The 20,155-nt window shown below is 42.8% G+C and overlaps 1 protein-coding gene across 4 annotated transcripts in view; it reads left to right on the top strand.

Moving 5' to 3' along the window:
* The window catches only part of INPP4B (inositol polyphosphate-4-phosphatase type II B), a gene marked incomplete at its 5' end in the record, with an annotated part of 260,693 nt that overhangs the window by 28,978 nt on the left and 211,560 nt on the right, over positions 1-20,155 (top strand). The window contains one exon of one of the 4 annotated variants that reach the window (XM_082237561.1): positions 19,618-19,703. The exons of the other annotated variants lie outside the window; for them this stretch is intronic. Of the gene's footprint in view, positions 1-19,617; positions 19,704-20,155 lie in introns of those variants that run through there. 4 annotated transcript variants of the gene reach the window in all.

The following is a 20,155-nucleotide window of genomic DNA, read 5'->3' as shown; positions in this document are numbered from 1 at the left end:
AGGAAAAAAACCCCATTCTTAACATAAAATGAGTCAAATGTATAACACACATATAAAATAAGAATAGAAACAAAAATGAATCAAAGTGCATCTTAAACTAACAGAATCCCTTTCTGAATCTTTGCTGCAGAAAAATCTGAGGCTTTTCATTTCCATTATGAGCCAATGACTCAGTCAAAATATCTAGAAAGGGCTTTGAAAGACAGGAATAAGTAATCTAATATGTTCATATCTTTAAAAGTTGCATGCAGACAACAAATGTATTTAAGCATCAACAGGTTATTCAAATAAAGCCAATATAGTGGTACCTCGGGTTATAGACGCTTCAGGTTGCAGACGCTCCAGGTTACAGACTCCGCTAACCCAGAAATAGTACCTCAGGTTAAGAGCTTTGCTTCAGGATGAGAACAGAAATCATGTGGCGGCAGCGGGAGGCCCCATTAGCTAAAGTGGTGCTTCAGGTTAAGAACAGTTTCAGGTTAAGAACGGACCTCCAGAATGAATTAAGTTCTTAACCTGAGGTACCACTGTAGATGAATTGGAGAGCAACCTTGGAATTGGTTGAAGGTTATATTTATTAAAATTAAACACCCATTCAACTGTTTCATATTGCTTCCAATATATCACCAAACTGTTAACGAGGAACTTTTTCCCATCTCTGGTGGGATGGTTTATTCTGGAATTGAAATTTATAGGTAAATATTGACGATTATTAAAACACGTATTCAAATATCTCCCTTGTTATCCCTACTAAATATGTTGATTGATACTATCAAGACATTCTACCAAAATGAACTTTTGACATGGGTGCTACCAGTTACCAGGTTCTCTATATGGTACAAAAACCTCTGGAATTTTAATATTGCAGGGGGTTAAGTAAGTTAAGTACCTCTAAGGGGCAGGAAAATCCTGATCATTTCTATTCAGTATGGTGGGATTTTATGTGCTGTGTAGAGAAATATGGTTGCCATGATTTTAGATTAGGTGTTATTATTCAATATGGTTTGGTTTCGTGTGTGCCCTGCCTCTAGTTGGATATATTATTGAATTTCTGTTATTGTTCATTTGTCTCTGTGGCTCCATAATAATTTGAAAAATATTGAAAAAACACACACACAAGGACTTGTGCCAAATGAAACAGAACTGTGGGCTGGTTAACCCTGTGCTAGAAGGCAGAAAATCTGACTGTTGCTAAGGGCTAAACCATGCCAGAGCAACTGTCTCACCCAGGCTGTTGTGAAAGGAGGTAAAACCATCTTCTTGTAAAAGGAAGCCACAGGTGTGTAGCCTGACAAGTGCCACCCCCACCCCCTCTGATCAGCATTCACCAGGTGGGATCTGCCAGGCCCCAAGAGCACCATAACAATCAACCCCACCCAATAGGGTGTGGTTAGTCAGATGTTCTTCACCCAACATGCCTTAGGGTGTTAACCATTATCTAAACTTCTCACCTGCCCGTTTTAAATGCCAAATAAACTAAACAGCCAAATTTAGCTCTATCATACCATTAGCTGAACAAATTCACATCAGTGTGAAATAGACTCTGGGTAGACTCTGTATATCTGGGCTTCTCCTGAAATCAACTACTGGTTGTAGTAAGGATTTAACCAGCCTGTTCTCATTATGTCACAGTTTTGCATGCAGTGTCACAAGTCTATCCTGTCCTTTGTTTCATGAACTTTTTAAAAATAAAAAAACCAGAAAAAAAATCTCATCTAAATTGTACAAAATTTATATGCATTCTCCCATTGAAATACACATTTTTGTATGCTTTTCAGTGCGTTTTGCCCTAAGATATTCATTTTTGCATACTTTTTGACATTGAAACTGCACTACAACATGTGCACTACAACAAGTGGAAAAATCCGGTTGATAACTATCTTCCAATGGGCATATAAATCTGGAATTGGCAAATTAGGTTGGTTTGCTTTAAAAGACAGACTGAACAACTCCTCAGACCAGTAGTTTTCAACCAGTATGCCGTGGCACCCTGGGGTGCCTTGAAAGATGATCAGGGGTGCTGTGGGCAACACTGGCCTCTGTCCCTCTTTCCTTCCCTCCCTTCCTCTGATGCCCTCTCGCATCTCTGTCTCCCAAAGGCTTGCACAGCTGTTTGTTGCGGCAGCCCTGACTACAAGCTCCCCAGGCGAATGGTGCCTCTGGGGCTGGCCCAGGGGTGCTTCCTTGGCCCCTGCGGGGCAGTGTGAGGAGGAACCTGTATTTGGGGCAGGGTGGGGGCAGCTCAGAGACCAGGGGCAGCAGCTGCAGCTGCCCAGAGGACTCCCAAGGAGAGGGGAACAGAGAGGAGGCTGAGGGAACACTCCAAAAGGGAGGGTGCTTGAAAAAAGTTGAGGGGCTGCTGGCTTTGCAAGCAAGGGGTGACATAACTGGGCTCCTGAGCCCGACAGGTATGCTGCAGAAAGAATGTAGTTGGTCAAGGGAGCTGGGGACCCAAAAAGGTTGGAAGCCTCTGCCTTAGACTGTACTTAGATTAATGTGTGTATCTTCTTCTGAGATGGCCTGAAGCTGATCTGTTAGTAGTTCTAATTAAAATAATCCAAGAAACCATTCAATTTATGTAATTCTTAAGACTGTGCAAATGCATATTGAAAGGAGGGCAAAATACTCATGTTTAATTCTTACGCTTCTGTGATGAATATTTTTCTTAAACCACACAAAATAAGTAGCTTCAGAAAGTATATGCAAATAAGATAATGCTCTTCCTGGTCATGGTTGCTTTTTTCATTAATGTCTTTTTTTTTACATTATGTATCTGTTGAATTAAAATATTTATATGATCAAAGAGTAAATTTTGAGGTTGAAATTTACTTTGTGTCTCTCACTTCACCTGTTCCTTCGACCATATTTTTCAACAGCTCTGCTTCGTTGGGATATTATTTTTAAAGAGCTATTTCTTTCTCTTCCCTGTTGGAAGGCTAACCTCCCTTCACAATCAGTGACATGTTAAAAAGGGAGTGCTTTTTAAAAAAAATCTGACTTGTTCTGCCCTGCTTTCCAAAAAAGAATGCTTTCAGCAGCCAGACTGATTGCCGATTGGCATGCTACAGAGCTGCAGTTCAGAGCAACAGGGAACCTTCTTGCTACACAACACAAGGAATAAAGTTAGTATTAACCTTGTGTATGCCAAGTGGAGCAAGCAAGATGGGAGTTAGGCTGCAGATAGCCGGTGATTTTTAGTACTGGTTACAGTAGAGGAGGGACGCGGGTGGCGCTGTGGGTTAAACCACAGAGCCTAGGACTTGCTGATCAGAAGGCTGGCGGTTCGAATCCCTGCGACGGGCTGAGCTCCCATTGCTCGGTCCCTGCTCCTGCCAACCTAGCAGTTCGAAAGCACATCAAAGTGCAAGTAGATAAATAGGTACCGCTCCGGCAGGAAGGTAAACGGCGTTTCCGTGCGCTGCTCTAGTTTGCCAGAAGTGGCTTAGTCATGCTGGCCACATGACCTGGAAACTGTACGCTGGCTCCTTCGGTTAATAAAGTGAGATGAGCGCCGCAACCCCAGAGTCGGTCACGACTGGACCTAATGGTCAGGGGTCCCTTTACCTTTACCTTAAAGTAGAGGAAGTTGCTCTACTGTGCAATGGCAGAGAGCCTTTTAGAGCTGTAGCGTGGCAGGAGAGGATGGTAAGTGTGGTGGTGAGATTCAAGGACAATCAAAGAAATATTTAAACATTTCAGTGTAGTACAGTATTTTTTGGCATCCGTCTGTGTCGAGAGACAATGGAGTGTGCCACCTAAGTGCTCCTAGTTAGCAGCACCAAAGTTACCTCCTTGGGGGAACAAGCCTGGGCAGGGTGTATGGAGGTCCTGGGCTGCCCAGATGACAAGACCCTCCCCCTCAGCCTTGCTGGTGTGGTCCAAAGGAAAGCACAGCAATATATTTGGGACCAGAAGGAGTTGCTAGAAGAAGGTGCACAAGGTGCCATCCAACCATTTTAGGGAATCCACTCCAGATTTATGTAGGGTGTACTACTTAGCCTTTTCTTCTCCTGAAGAAATTCTGCAAGGCAGTGAAGGTTTAGGGTGAGATTTTTCCTTCTCCTTGATGGGCTACCTTCCCACGTTGATGAGCCCCATCTGCCCTTCACTTTTCTCTACAGTATATGCAGAAACAGCCTTCTTGTCCATTGGACCCACTATTGGTCTCATCTGCTCAATCCACCAGAGCCTATCTTCACATGCAGGGGAAGTCCCTAACTCAGTGCTAGAAACTGAGATATGAAAGCTAGGAGCCAAATGGCACCTTAAACCTATGTTATGGGTGAAACAATGGAATGGAATTTTTTATAACAAGAATACAAAGCTGAAAAAGAATGAACTGCAGCCAAAATATTATGTTCATTTTTCACTTGGTCTAGTCCTTTCCCTGCCCACCCCCCTAATATTCTTAAGAGGGTCTCTTCTCTAGTCTTCAGAGAGTAGCTGGAAGTGGGGAGGCAGAAAAAGACCCTCCTTTCCTTCCACTCTGCAGTTTAAATCTGAAATTTGAAGCAAAGTACTGCACCCAGAGCTCAAACTGCTCACGCTAATGAAATTCCCTGTCGCAAAATGCATCTAGAACAATGGGAGTTTCGAATACTGCTAATTCACCAAGGGTTTGAGACCCATCAGCTACCCTCACTTGGTTTAGCTGGCCATTCAAAGCTGTTTTCAGGGTATGGCTGCTGTTGAATTCTGACAGCTTCTAATATCCACAGGTGAGAGCTGAGTGTAGGGTGGAAACCAGTGGTGGATAAGCTACTCCAGAAGGAGCATGATGTTTTCCCCACCAGAGGTACTACCCCTCCCTATACAACCCAGTATATAGTATAGTATAGTATAGTATAGTATAGTATAGTATAGTATAGTATAGTATAGTATAGTATAGTATAGTGTCCAAACAAAAATTATTTGCAGAATATGGATACATAACTTTTCAAAATGAGAGCAAGAGCATCAAGTGATACTGATGACAATCCTAGCTGACATCCAGAATAACCACTCAAAGTGATGATGATGATGACAATACCTTTATTGTCAATGTACAACCTGTGTACAATGAAATTAACCGAGCCTCCCCCCCCAACACTCAATCTCATTGCACTCTGTGTGCTTGTCGCACAACACACCAACCCCGAAAGTCAGTTGCACTATGTTATTTTCCATTCAGCAGCCTAACAGCCCACGGATAGAAACTGTTTTTTTAGCTTGTTGGTACGACTGATTATACTTCTGTATCTCCTGCCCGAGGGTAGAAGATTAAAGAGGTGCTGGCTGGGGTGTGAATCGTCCCTGAGAATTTTTCTCACGCCCCTAAGGCATCGATCCCTTGCGATGTCATCTAGCGGGCTCAGAGGACAGCCCATGATATCATGCGCTGTGTTCACAACCCTCTGTAAAGACTTTCTGTCCATGGCTGTCAAGCCAACGTACCACACTGTTATACAATATGAGAGGACACTTTCTATTGTGGACCGGTTGAAGGAGGTTATCAGTTGTTGTTTAACATTGTTCTTTCACAAGACTCAGTCTCTGTTGGGCCTTCCTAACCACCTGAGTTATAATGTTTTTCCAAGTGAGGTCTTCACTAAGGTAAACTCCCAGGATTTAAAGGAAGAGACACTTTCCACACAACGCCCCCTCATACACAATGTGGATAGTTCCCCTCTCTTCCTCCAAAAGTCCAACACCATCTCCTTTGTCTTACTAATATTTAGGTAAAAGTTATTCTTTAGTGCTGAAGAAGACTCATCTACAATTACATTTTAGGAATGATTCGTGTTCTTATGTAGCTGCATTGTTTTATTCTTTCTCATGTCTCACGATCATATCATAAAGTAGTTTGTTCTATGTTATTAATCAAGCACTGCTAGAAGTTGTTTCTTTTTGTTTTCCCATGTATTTCTTATGAGTAAAAAAAGGTGCGGCACAAGCAAATTTTCATTCTGAAAGTGTGGTCCAAAGTTTGAGAACTGCTCCTTTAGAGGAAGATGAAGTAGTGTAAGGGGACAGGGGCTAGTTACAAGCAATAGTGGGAACTGGGCATGAAGTTGCTGCAATGAATGGTTATCTCCAATCATGAAGTGCACAGCTGTGCTATATATCTGTTTCTAAATTGTCATGCCACAGAGAGCAAAGCAGTCCAGCAATGAAGAACCCACTGTCTGCTTTTGCTTTTCTTTTAACATGCATCTCTCTCAGTCATCTCATAGAATTAACAAGAGGACCTTATGTACCATGCTCTTCCATGATTCCATCCTCACTGTCCTCTAAAATGATGCTTATCCCCAAAGTATGTCTTGTCATTCTCCTCTTGATAAGAACCCTGATGCAATGTCACCTGCTGCTTGTGCAGTATATGGCTTTCCATATAAACAACTATTTTTCCCCTTAGAAGAGTTTTGCTCTAAAGTTGCCTTTTGCAATCTGGCAAGTTGGTTGCGTGTGAGACCCTGAAACCACCACCTTGTCGATGAATGAGACACAAGGACGTGGATATTAGGTTAATGTTATTAGGCAAATTTAGGCTACAACTTTATTGGTTACAGAATGTGAGTAGTATTGGCTTAGGCATTGGAAATGACCCGACTATATCTGACTCCTGACTGTCATGCAGGGACAGGTCAACAAGCGGTAGGGGGAGCCCCGTTGATGCAAACCAACTCGAGCTCCCCCAGGGTTCCTGACGGGGTTGTGGCATGGCCTAACCCAGCCCCGGACTTCGGACAAGATCTACACACCCGGATTCCTTTAACGGAATACCCTTAAGCTTGGAGGGGCAGGTGATGGCCACACCTCCCCTCCCCCATCATAAGATCAACCAATGCCTAACTGCCAAACCTTACAAAGTTGTGACAATTGCTTTGAGGTAGGCGAAAATGGCCTATGCCAATCAGCCAAGTGGAAAAATTCCTACCAGGCCCCTCAATGGCGACCAACTGCGGTCCATAGTAAGGCCATATCTAAACCTGCAAATTAAGGAGGGCAGGCGGGAGACTGAGGAAGCGAGCTGAGAGGAAGTTCTCCAGCTCATGCCTCAGTTTAAATGGGGCCTGGCCATGCCTCCCCTGCCAGCGGATTGGCTGGCTGGATGATGATGATGTGGCCAGGAGCTTCCGGGTGACGCGGGACTCTGTCCCCTGCCCCTGGAGGGGACTGGGTGGCCACATGGTCCACCACAACTCCTCCCCACTATGAAGTGGAGCGGATTAAGCACATAGTGGGAATAGGAGGGTCAGCATGAAGATATGGAAGGAGGCCACTTCAACAACTCAGTAGGATCCTTCAAAATTGATCAAGATCTGGTTGAAACCCATATTATCTCTTGCTTCATTGTTTTCACAATGTTCCAGATGCTGTAGAGTAGAATCTGCAGTGCATTGGTTTCAAAACAAAACAGAGGCAAGGCTTGTGTGTTTGCATGTTCTCTTTATTTCTCCCCTCCCCCCAAAGTTCACACAGACTGCAATTTCCTTGTCATCCTCTAGGTATCGCTTGATTATTTTAACTGCCCTTTTTATACGGTATAGCTGCAGATAGATGCAGCAATGTGAGGTGAAAGACTGTTGTGGAAAGAGAAAGCTGCTTAACTGTTTTGCTTTGATTTTCTTCTGAAAATCGCCTCCATTACTTTCATCTGCACATGGGAAAAAGATTCAAGTATAGCTGCCTCATCACTTCTCCACCCCCATTTTCCTCTACAACTTGCAGTCCTGGGTGCTGCATTGTATAAATTAAAAGAAACCTAGATCTCAGAACAGATTTGTGGAACTACGTGCAACATGTGCCTTTGATTTTTTGGGAACTGCAGTTTAAATAGATGTTTCTGGCACTTACATTTTTGGAAATAATTTCAAAGGACCTTGTCAAAGGGTGCAGCGTTCAAGCCACAGTGCCTGGTTAAACTTTTTTTTTAAAAAAAGAGAATTAAAATGTTTACTATTCTTACTGCAATGCATCACAGTAAGCAAAGGGTAAGAATATGTTTGTGCATACAACTGACCTTTACAACATTTTGCTATGTCACTTTGACCTTGAGATATTTATTTCTAGAACATATCCTATGGATAATTACATTTCAGAAATAGTAAAGTATCATTGACGTTTCTTTAGCCCTTAGGCTTTCTAACATAATTTGGTCTAGGAATAAAGTGGTATGTTTGAGGCATGGCCTTTATTGATTCCATCTGAAAACAGAGGTTTACAAGAGGGAACTGAAGAGGATGTTTGCAAAAATAATTCAGCTCTTGACATTGACCTTGTGCATGTCAGGGAAATAAGGGCTTGTCCATTGGGGAATGAAGTGCCACTATGGTGTGCAGAAACATTGCTGTTACCAAGTACAGTCAATATTACTTATGCCATATTATAAAATCTATCACAGTGAATCTTCCAGTACTCCTGGCATTTCTTCATTACTTCTAGTTAATGAAAATCCGTAAAATGTGGAGTAGTGTAGGAGATGAGTAATCTTTTTAAAGTAGAGCAGATCCACTAAGCCAGCTACATTTTCATAGTGCTACCATTTCCTTTTTATTTGTGGGGAAGATGCAAGAACTCAGCAGCTCAGAAGGAAGTCTAAGCACATCTTGCTTGCTCTTAAGTAGGAGAGCTGGTTGGCTAATTCAGTCAGCAGTGAGCAGAGACACTTTCCTGTTGTTGATAATAATAATAATAATAATAATAATAATAATTATTTATTACTTATACCCCACCCATCTGGCTGGGTTTCCCCAGTCACTCTGGGCGGCTTCCAACAGGAGATTAAAAATACATTAAAACATCAGCTTTTTTTTAAAAAAAAAAACACCACCTCCCTAAACAGGGCTGGAACCAGTTTGGCTTGGAACCAGCTTACCTTAAGGACTGCCTTTTCCTATAGCCTTTCCCAGTGCTATTTTTTCTAGAAAAAAAGGGTGCTGGAACTCACCACGAACACTTCCTTAATTATCTTAGAGTTGCAGTGGTGCCCACCTGACAGGTGCTGGAGCTGAGTTCTGGTGAAATCCGGCTGAAAAAGAGCCCCCTTTTCCCGTGAGTGTGTTCACTGACATCACCCTCATTGGTGCATTCATCTAAGAAAGGCATAGCAAACTCGGCCCTCCAGATGCTTTGAGACTACAATTCCCATCATCCATGACCACTGGTCCTGTTAGCTAGGGGTGATGGGAGTTGTAGTCCCAAAACATCTGGAGCGCCAAGTTTGCGTATGCCCGATCAAAGACCTATATAGAGGAGAACTACTGAAATTCATGTTAGTCCTGTCTATTAACTTCAGTGGGTCTACTCCAAGTAGGATTAGCTTTGACTACCACCTCCTGCTTTGAGCTTGCTTTCAGAGGTCAAGTGGATGGCAACAGGAGACAGGGTCTTTTCAGTGATGGCGTTGTGTCCTTACAATGTGCTTGGAACAGAGACCTAGTTGGCACAATCAGACATCATTTGGGCACCAAGTTAGGGGGGAAATCTTGTTCTCTTGCACATTTCTTCCAATCTGCTTGTTTTAGGACTTTGCTGCTGCTGGTTTCTTTCTTGTTTTTGATTTTTGTACTGTTGTAGGCTACAGATTTTCTTTTATTGCCCCCCCCCCCAAGTAAGCTACTTTGGTCACTGATGTGGGAAGGCAGGATAAGAATGTTTTAAAATAAATAATATTTCCTTTTTAGGACTCCCAATTCAGTACATGTCAGAGCAAAGAAACAAGCCAAACAGTAGCTCTCTTCCAGCATTGCTTGTCTGAAGGGGCGCTGTGTGATGAAAAGGGCTGGTGTCTCCAGCTGTTGACAAATAGTTCCCTGAGCCCCACCCCCACCCCCTGTACATTGTTGTGAAGGCTTTTATGTCTTAAGTGTCCACACTGACACATGGAGCGCTGGGCTGGGGGAGCTGTGTGCCTGGGATGGGCTCATGGTTCCTTTTAATCAAGCGATGCCCGTTCATGAGGGTAATGAAGAAGAGGAGTTTGGATTTGATATCCTGTTTTATCACTACCCGAAGGAGTCTCAAAGCGGCTAACATTCTCCTTTCCCTCCTCCCCCACAACAAACACTCTGTGAGGTGAGTGGGGCTGAGAGACTTCACAGAAGTATGACTAGCCCAAGGTCACCCAGCAGCTGCATGTGGAGGAGTGGGGAAGCGAATCCAGATCACCAGATTACGAGTCCACCGCTCTTAACCACAACACCACACTGGCTCTCTTCTGAATGAATGAAGGGGTAGTAGTTAGAGTGTTGGACGAGGACTTGGGAGGCCAGGGTTCGAATCCCTTCTCAGCCATGAAGCTCACTGAGTGACCTTGGGCCAGTTGCCATTTCTCAGCCTAACCTACTTCACAACGTTGTTGTGAGGATAAAATGGGGAAGGGTACCACGTGAACCAGCTTGAGCTCCTTGGGATAAAAGGTGATATGTAAATACAATAAAAAATAATACATGCCCACTGTGGTATGCTGAAATAAGGCAGGTTCCAGATACAATTTTAAAACTGAGAATACAAGGTGTGTTTTTTTAATCAAGTCTTTTTCTATTACAGTGGTACCTCGGGTTAAGAAATTAATTCGTTCTGGAGGTCCATTCTTAACCTGAAACTCTTCTTAATCTGAGGTACCACTTTAGCTAATGCCCCCCCCCCGCTGCCGCCGTGCAATTTCTGTTCTCATCATGAAGCAAAGTTCTTAACCCGAGGTACTATTTCTGGGTTAGCAGAGTCTGTAACCTGATGCGTCTGTAACCCGAGGTACCACCAATATCATTACTATTATTTTCTATATCACTTGCATGCCAAAATGGCATCTTAGTGGTTATGGAAGAAACCTATGCTTGTAGAAGCAATTGATAAGGTTATCCTGGCTTATAAATAAAGGATAATACATTTCTGGCTGCAGAGGTAAGGGTTAATTTGGTACTTCAGGTAGTAACTTTTTAAAGTGATCAGTACTGATGAATTTGTTTGTTCTCCCCCCCCCCACTTATTCCTCCCATTTGTGATAAGGAATTCTTTTAAAATTGGGACTGTCATTGCCCGTTAACATTGTATTGTTACTGCAGAGACACAGTTAAAATGATTTATGGCTTTGCCTTTATATAATGGCATGGAGACACTGTTTTTCCAGATTTATTTGTTTGACAGTTGTGTTCTCAGGAGCGGTATTATCTTTTTAATTAGAAAGTAGGTATGTAGATATTTGTGAGCTTTGAACAGTGGCATGTGCAGTTACTAGATGAACTTGGAGTGGGGAAAGAATAGCTTTTTAGCAATTAATATAGCACTGATATCAAATCACAGATTTCTCATTTCATTCTTTCTTTCTTCCATGCCTTCCCCAACTAAGGCTTCTGGGGCATGTGAAACTAGTCTTTTGGGGTGTGCCATACTGATATGAAGGAACCTTGCCTTTTATTTCTTCAAGTTTATTCATTTTTAATTCTTGGGGCTTAGCACAGCTGTAGAATTGATAGACCTGCCTGTTACAGTGCAGTGGGTACCACATAATTGTTTGCTAAAAGCTCCTTTCATGGGTAGAATAGACAGTCTCTGAATGAAGGGCAGTCTTCACAAGTGACTAGATGAGCTGAACTGAGTGCACGTACCAGGACTGAAGGGGAACATGCACAGCACATTTGTTTTGGGAATGGTAGCATCCAGTGCTATTTTTCTAGAAAAAGAGGCGCCGGAAGTCACCATGAACTTCTCCCTTGTTCTCTTAGAATGGCAATGGCACCCACCTGAGAGGTGCAGGAACTGAGTTCCTGTGAGTTCTCCCTGAAAAAAAGCCCTGGTAACATCATAAACCATTCCCGGCAAGGCCTCCTAATTTGGAACATACCAAGTCAGTCTATTGGTCCATTGAGCTGAGTATTGCCCGACTTTGATGGCAATAGTTCCCATGTATTCCTCGCCCTACCTGGGGATGCTGAGGATGAATCTGCGTCTTTCTACATCCACGGCAGATGCTCCACAACTGAGCTATGGCTCTCTCCCCTTGTCATGCAAGACAGAAGAGTAGGTCCCTTATGTTATGTCTTCGGCACACTCTGTATTCCAGGAGGGCTTCTATGCAGATGACCCTGAGCTGTGGCTTCTCAGGCTCCCAGTGTGTTGTGAGCACAGGAAGGGCCTGGGAAAATGCAGGTATCTTTTCCTTAGGGCACTCCTATAGTGAGTGGGGCAAGTCAGCTGTGCAAACTGCAACCACCACCTGCAATAAACTGTGTCGGCTCTGTCTACCATGAGTAGAAATCATCTAGTGAGTTCACTAGTGTGGCCAAAAGGTAGGATAGGCACCATAGAAGAAGAAGACACAAATCTGCATATTTTAATTTATGCATGAAAATGCAAAATTATTAGAATTCAAAGGAAGCCATTTATTTCTACATTAAAACAATCCCAAATAAATAATTCAGTTAATTTTCACCCTACCTCACACCACCCAAATCAGCTCTTTCATTAATTCATCCATTGCCCCAATTAATTTCTCACCCAGATGATCCTGCTCCAAAATCCATTTATGTTGACTGATTAATGGAGTAATTAATTCAACACACCATTACTCCTGCTCCTTAAATTCAAAACAAATAGTGTGCCGTGGCAGTGGTTCATGGTGCTCTCTGAGTGGGTGGGTGGAATTCGCACCAGGAGATGAAGTAGCCATTGATGATTTTTCATTTCTCTTCTCTCTCCGCCTCTCACCTGAGCTACAGGCTTGTAACAATGCTTTGTATGCATAAACTCAAACTTCAACATGCTCCTAAGAAGAAAAAAACATTATTTCCTGCTTCTTTTTCAAGGACAGTATATGGAAAAAGAAACGACTGGCCCTATATAGGGTTATCTATCCTCTTTTCTGTATGCTGTTTCTGGAAAGGAAATGGAAATGGAAATGATGCTGTTTTTCCTCCCATTTCATGGACATTTTGAGGTTTTAGTTGGTGCTTCAGCAGCAGCAAGAAAACAGTGGCAGTTCAAATGCTGCTAGCTGGATTAGGGGCCTCTCTGTGTGTCCTTTTTATTGTACATTTATGATTAATTGTGCTCACGATGATATTGGGGTTGATATATATGATCACGTTTTCAATACTGTTTGCTTCTGCTTCGCAAACATTGCTTCCTTTCCAGTCAGTGTGGATCCTGCAACTTCCTGTTGAAATTTCCATACCATAAGCACCCTGGGATTTTTTGGGGGGTCTCACCTCCGTTGTTCTATAGCACAGTAGTCCTCCTCCAGATGTCAATAATAATAAAACTCTGGGGAACATCACAGAACTAATGAAATGGAATGATGGGTCGTCCAGTGTAAACCCACCACTTAATGCATCATTATTGTGTCAATGACACATTGCAGATTACACCTTCTAAAAACACTAGCCTAGAGGGGCCACAGGTTTAAACCAAAGACTGGCCACAGTGTCATCATCCTGCATGTCGTTTGTGTGCTACCAGACAAATGGAGAGATGGCACAGTTCCAGGCAGCCATTGACATACCGGACTGTTGGGAAAGAAAGACGACACTTGGCTGCTCAATAAGAGCATCTGGATGAGCACTTAGGGCCAGATTAAATGCAGATTCATGCAACCATAACCTGATGGCTTTTTTGTAGATGAGGTAAGAAAAGTTTCTTCATAAGAGATGATGGGGTAAACATGAATTTCTGGTGTGGGGGGTTTATTAAGCGCCCCTCCCCATTGCTTCTCTGCTGTAATCACCCAGCTCATGAAGAAGCTTTTTCTGGGATGGAAGAGAGAGGTGTCCAACTACCCTCATGCACATTGTGCTGAAACGTATAGTTTGGCTCCAGGAGAAATAGCTGGTACATTTCAGGGAGTGGCCGATAACAGTATTTCTTGTCTTGCAGCAGCAGAAGAGCTGCTGTAAACTTTAGTGGAGAGGAGAGAAAGTTTATATCCACAGTAATAAAGCATCAAAACTTGAGGCCTTAAACAATGATTGCACTCTGCAGTAAACTGAAAAGACACTGAAAACTTTCATTTCATGCTGTAGTACCCAGAAATGGGCAGTAAACGATGTGTCCCTAGCTAACTGTGGGGGGTTAGTTGTTGTTTTTTTGCTTCTAGATGTGTGTCCGAATATTGATGAGTTGTAAGAGTTGAAAATCCCCTCTCCCCTACACCTTAAGACACTAGTTCCAGAAAATAGGCTTTGAAAAAATACTGTCATGGAGAACATTAACCCCATCTCCATTTTGAGCATTACTGCTGTAATTTCTTGAAACTGCAACATCATCGCTGCAAAACAACACAGTTCCTAGAGGTTAGTGCTATGGCCTTTGTTTAACATGAAGGGGAAATGAAACACCATAAAATTTACTGTTCTCCTATTACTGATATAGATAGCTCCTGCCTGCTTTAGAGCTGTTGCTTTGATTGTTTGTCAGCATTGTAGGCTAGGCCATGCTGCTTTATCCACAGAAGAACACATTCTAAATTGTATTTGAGAACAACATGAGTCATTTTACTCATTCAGTACAAGGGAGAACAGGTTTAAAATAGAACAGTTGGGCTATGCTAATAATCCTAATAATAATAATCCTAATAATAATAATAATAAATAATAAATATGAAAGGGCAACAGGTCCGTCCCCCTGATAAGCATTGCCGTTGAAGAAGAAGAAGAGTTTGGATTTTATATTCTGCTTTATCACTACCCGAAGGAGTCTCAAAGCGGCTAACATTCTCCTTTCCCTTCCTCCCCCACAACAAACACTCGGTGAGGTGAGTGGGGCTGAGAGACTTCACAGAAGTGTGACTAGCTCAAGGTCACCCAGCAGTTGCATGTGGAGGAGCGGAGACGCGAACCCGGTTCACCAGATTACGAGTCTACTGCTCAACCACTACACCACACTGGCTCTCCTTGTCCTTCTTTCTCCCTGCACTGACTTTCTTTCTGCCCTACCCCCATGACTCCATTGCTACTTCAGATGCTCTGACCCTTCTGCATTTAGCTTTCCTTTTAATTATTTGGACAGTTGAATTGAAAATGAGTCAAACATATGGAATATAAATGAGAGATAGGGAGGGGGTGGAGAAAGAGCATGTAATGTAGATTGAACTGGTAAAGTTGTATTTAATATAAACTGACAATGAAACAAACGTAAATAGAAAATTAATAAAAGTGATGGTAACACCTTTAGCCATCAGAAGAAGTGACAAATTGCTATTGACAGCATTGCAACAGAGTCTTCTCAACAGCTCTAAATTTTGGGAGCAATCTCCTCACCGAGGTGTGTCTTCTCACCTCAGTGATATTCTTTCAAGAAGCAGAGGAAGACATGCCTCTATCTCCAGGCCTTTGGAGGGAAGGTGGTATGGTTCAGTGAGGTCAGTTTGCTTCTATTTTATGCTATCTTCTCTTTTTTTAGTTAAGGATGAGGATATTTCTACTGATTTTCAGAAATATATATCGGTGCATTTTAATTTGTTGTATACCATTCTGTGAGCATAGGGCAAATGGTATATATAAAGATCCAATAAATAAATGGAACTTCCAGAAAGCTTTTGCTTATTTTTGTAATGTGTTGCAATTTCTCTTCTTCTCCCGCTTGTGTTTGGTACATCATACCACTACATAACACAGGAGCAAACCAAAGATATGTGGATTATACTGTTACATGTCTTAAATTCCCCTTTGGTTGTCTTCATATGTTAGAATATTGTGATCTAGGGCTTTAAGCGTGCTAGATCAGGCACCTGTTTCCTTTATGAAGGATATCCATCTGCAGTCAAATCCACATGCTGTTCTGAAGCTTAGAAAATCCTATGCCAAGATTACTCCTTTCTTCAATAAGTGGAAGGAAGTCTTAATTTTCATCAGTTTCTCTGAACATAATCTTACTGGACTGTAGAAGACACTCTAAAATTTTGTACTTTGTCTCCAGTAACATGACAAGCTACTCCATATCTTTTGGCAATTTAAATAGATCACAATCAAACCATAGCATTTTAAAATGTTCAGTAATCTCACAGCTTGCCTAACATTTTTAACTTTATGTATGCTTTGACTGTTAAAAAGGTTTCTTCTTAATGCGGTTGGAAATAGTTTTAGCTGTTTACATTTTTCTCTTAATCTGGAAGTAGTGAAGAGCTACATATTAATATCATTTGTAACTCATCTGTGGTTGTACAGCTGAGAGGAAAGCACTAATGGGACATTGTGAGGACTTTAAAAATCTCATTCCACTCAGGTTTTTACCTTTATTCAGGGCACCTGGCATGATTTGAAGCACCTGGCTTGCATATTCCAAACTGTGTTGTCTGAACTATAACTGGCCAAGAATTAGGTAGGTGTTTTGGTACTAGGGTGGTAATTATATTGCACCAGTTGTCTGCTGCATGTATGAACAGAAATTGGACATAAGGATAAGTATTTGTTGTTTCTTTCCATTTGGAATAAATGGAAGCATATTATTTACTTTGTCTCGTCGTGACTAGGCCCAATACCTTTCAGCTGCCATTTATTGAAAGGAATATTATCCATCATTAGCATACAATATTTATTTGTGTCCACAGAGAATGGATTGATTCCAATGAAAGATTTGCTGATCTGAAAGCAAAGTTAGATTGGGCAGGAAAGGATAGCTGATTCATGTGAGGTCTTGGAATGGTTTGTTTGTTTTTAAAGAAAGGAATGACTAATCGGTTTCATGCAACAGGAGGGCCATAATAGACAGACAGTGAAAACCAGAACAGTTAAAACTTATGAGATACTGAGAACCTATGCAATCTAAAAAGTACATTTGCAGTAATGTTAATACCAAATCTAACTGCTTTGAATTAAACCCAGCTAAGTAGAGCACTGAAACACTGAGATCTGATTTTGTGAGTGCTGAAGAGAGATTCCAAGTATTCAGCCTGGGGAAAAAATGAAAGTTTGGAAGAATATGTTCAAAGCTTTATTTTAGTACTATGCAAATCACCATGAAAAGAGGCAGGAACATTTGATTTTCCCACTGTTGACCTCCCTGCAGCCATAGCTTTGAGCTTTTACTTTAAAGCTGCTTCTGCTTGGCAGTCATCCTAAACCAGCAAAATGCTGTTTATTATTTATTCAAATTCTCTTACAGAAATATGGATCCTTAGTGGGATGCATTTTTAATTTTTTTTTTTTGCGGTGGGGAGAGAAAGCTGATTGCTTTATAGGGAAATGGTGGTTTTATAAAGTTATGTTGCGAGGATGAGAGGCTGTGACCTAGGGTTGTATCAGTAAAGCAATGTTTGTCTGTTTTTATTAGTGGCGACAGCTGTTGATTCTGACATTTACGAATAAAGTGTGGTGTAGCTTTAAAAAATTCAACAGCTTGCTCTAGTTTGGTTTGAGTACTCACTTACGCAACACTGTTTGTGGCTTCCCCAATGTGATTATTGTGGATGCATCAGTGAATAAAGAGGATTGTTTGGATCTGCAGCAAAACATTACTTCATCTGATCCAACTGTGCCAGCAGTGGCGTAGCGTGGGGGTGCAGGGGGGGGCCGGCTGCACCGGGCGCAACATCTGGGGGGGGGCGCGCTCGCACTGGCAGCTCTCTGCCCCTACCTGGCTCACTCACTCTCTCTCACTGCAGTGCTGGCTGTGCGAATCCGATCCGAGACGCTGGGTCGCCGCCCACTGTGGAGGGGGGGGTGCCAGGCGTGTGGTGCGGAGAGAGAGCGCGAGGGACTATCTGGGGGAGGGACAGTGCAGTGGCCGCCCAGCGCAGCGCTGAGCGCAGGAGAGAATCACACCAGACCAGACCAGGCAGCAGCAAGAAGAAGCTGGCAGCGACGGCAGGTTAGGGGTTAGGGGGCGCAAATTACTTGCCTTACCTCGGGTTAGGGGGCACAAATTACTTTCCTTGCCCTAGGTTAGGGGGCGCAAATTACTTGCCTTGCCCCGGGTGCTGACAACCCACGCTACGCCGCTGTGTGCCAGTGAGCTCTCCCATTAACAAATGCAGATTGCTGGGGAACTTCAACTCTGTGGTCAGCTCAGTGCCTCCTATAATTCATTTTTTAGCTCCTGGTATACTAAGGGTGTACCTATGTGGGGCAACCTTTCTAAGCTGAGCCAACAAACTCTGGATGTATGAGTCAGGGAAGTTCCAAGGGTGTTCGTGATCCATTTTTCTGATCCTGTTGCCCCAATAGACTGGTCTGATGAAATCCCCTTCACTAAACTATATGGTTTCAAGTGGAAGTTTGCATAGTGCCCACAGACACTCCCATTGGCACCTGCCAAGGTTCCCTGCTCCTCCTATTTTTATTTTGTTTAACGTGAGGCTTTTGCCTTTTGCAAGGGGTCATTTGTAGAGTTGGCCTTTGCAGGAGTGGCGGTTGCCTGGTTTTTTTGTTCCCATTGTATGTGTTTTGTGGTGAGTTATGCCCACAACAGGTGACACAGGTGGCGCTGTGGGTTAAACCACTGAGCCTTGGGCTTGCCGATCAGAAGGTCGGTGGTTCGAATCCCCGCGACGGGGTGAGCTCCCGTTGCTCGGTCCCTGCTCCTGCCAACCTAGCAGTTCAAAAGCACGTCAAAATGCAAGTAGATAAATAGGTACCGCTCCAGCGAGAAGGTAAATGGCATTTCCATGTGCTGCTCTGGTTCGCCAGAAGCGGCTTAGTCATGCTGGCCACATGACCCGGAAGCTGTACGCCAGCTCCCTCAGCCAGTAAAGTGAGATGAGCGCCGCAACCCCAGAGTCGGTCACAACTGGACCTAATGTTCAGGGGTCCCTTTACCTTTACGTTTATGCCCACAACAGTTTATTATATTTCAAAATGTGCCTCAAGGCTCAAAAAGGTTGGGGCTCGCCATTCTTTCTTTGCTTTAATTTTTTTTCTTTGCCCAGTGTGATTATATTATTGAACTGAATTTATCTTAGTTGTCATGTTCCTCCTTGATCAGGTCAGTGTAGTGTAGGTGAGAACCCTGCCATGGCAGTGCAGGTTGAGAGAAGAAATCTTACTCAGTCTTTTAGCAACTGATTTACCCTACCATTTGATGAGGGAGGGAGAGAGGGTGTCAAGCTAAATGTGCTTACATAAGGGAAGAGAGATGTGCTAATAATATAGGCAGCTGCAATTATAGAATTGTAGAATTGGAAGGGACCACAATGGTCATCTAGTCCAACACCCTGCAGTGCAGGAATCAATGCAGGACTTGAATCCACGACCCTGATACTGAGAGTCTCATGCTTTATCCGCTAGTGATTGCCCCTTGGTCTGCCTTCATCAACCTGCAGATATCCTTTCTCACCCAGCCACTATATGGTACCTGGAGCCAAGAGTGTCATTTTTTCCATAGCGATTGAGATCATTTCTAGATTTTGGAACTACAAAGATCTTTCCTTTGAAACCATGCTCTAAATAAACTATGGGCTCCTAGTTTGTAACTCTTAGGACCCTGACTTGCACTGTTTCAAGGTTATAACTGCATGTAACCCCCGGCGTTCCATTATTGATTACCCAGTGTGGTTGTTGTAAGAAATGCAGGCTTGAGGGCTGTGAATTAGATTGCAGCAGTACTGTTGTGTGAGTTTAATCAGCATTGAACTCACCATGTCCAAAAACCGAGGGGCACATCTGGTGTGAATGGGAACATGTAATAAGAATTGGGTGTGGGGGGGGGTTGTTGTGGATTTTTTTGTAACATAGCATGGATTACTAAACAGAAGATTCAGACTGGTTGCAGGACAGCATTTTTGTTGTTTGGAGGTGAGAATAAGTCTTATTTCTAAAGACCTAATAATATTTTTGATGTCCTCATGTCCATTGAGAAATTGTACAACGTTAGAAGGTCTCTGACATTTAGCCTTTAGAAAGATGGTGCACCAGTTGTTTAAAAAGTGGCCAAACTTGATCTCTGCAACATGATATCTACCATGTAAATGTCAACCCCAGTGTTCCCCAGATGTTGTTGGACTGCATCTCCCATAAGCCCCAGCCAGCATGGACAACGGTCAGTGATGAAGGGAGCTGTAGTTCAGCAGCAAAAAGAGGGACGCTAGAGGGACCTTCTAGACTATTGCAATATTAGGTGTTCACTCTAGGATAAGCAAGACCCCCACAACTCCCTGTACTCAGGAACTACAGTTCAAGAAAAAACTAGAACTATGACCTTTTAGTTAATTCATTGTTTAGAAGATTCAGCAATTGATTAAGCAATC

The sequence above is a fragment of the Podarcis vaucheri genome (genome assembly GCF_965113315.1).
Source record: "Podarcis vaucheri genome assembly, chromosome: 9".
NCBI lineage: Eukaryota > Metazoa > Chordata > Lepidosauria > Squamata > Lacertidae > Podarcis > Podarcis vaucheri.
Note: the sequence above shows the minus strand (reverse complement) of the source record. Positions and strands in the feature narration are given on the sequence as shown.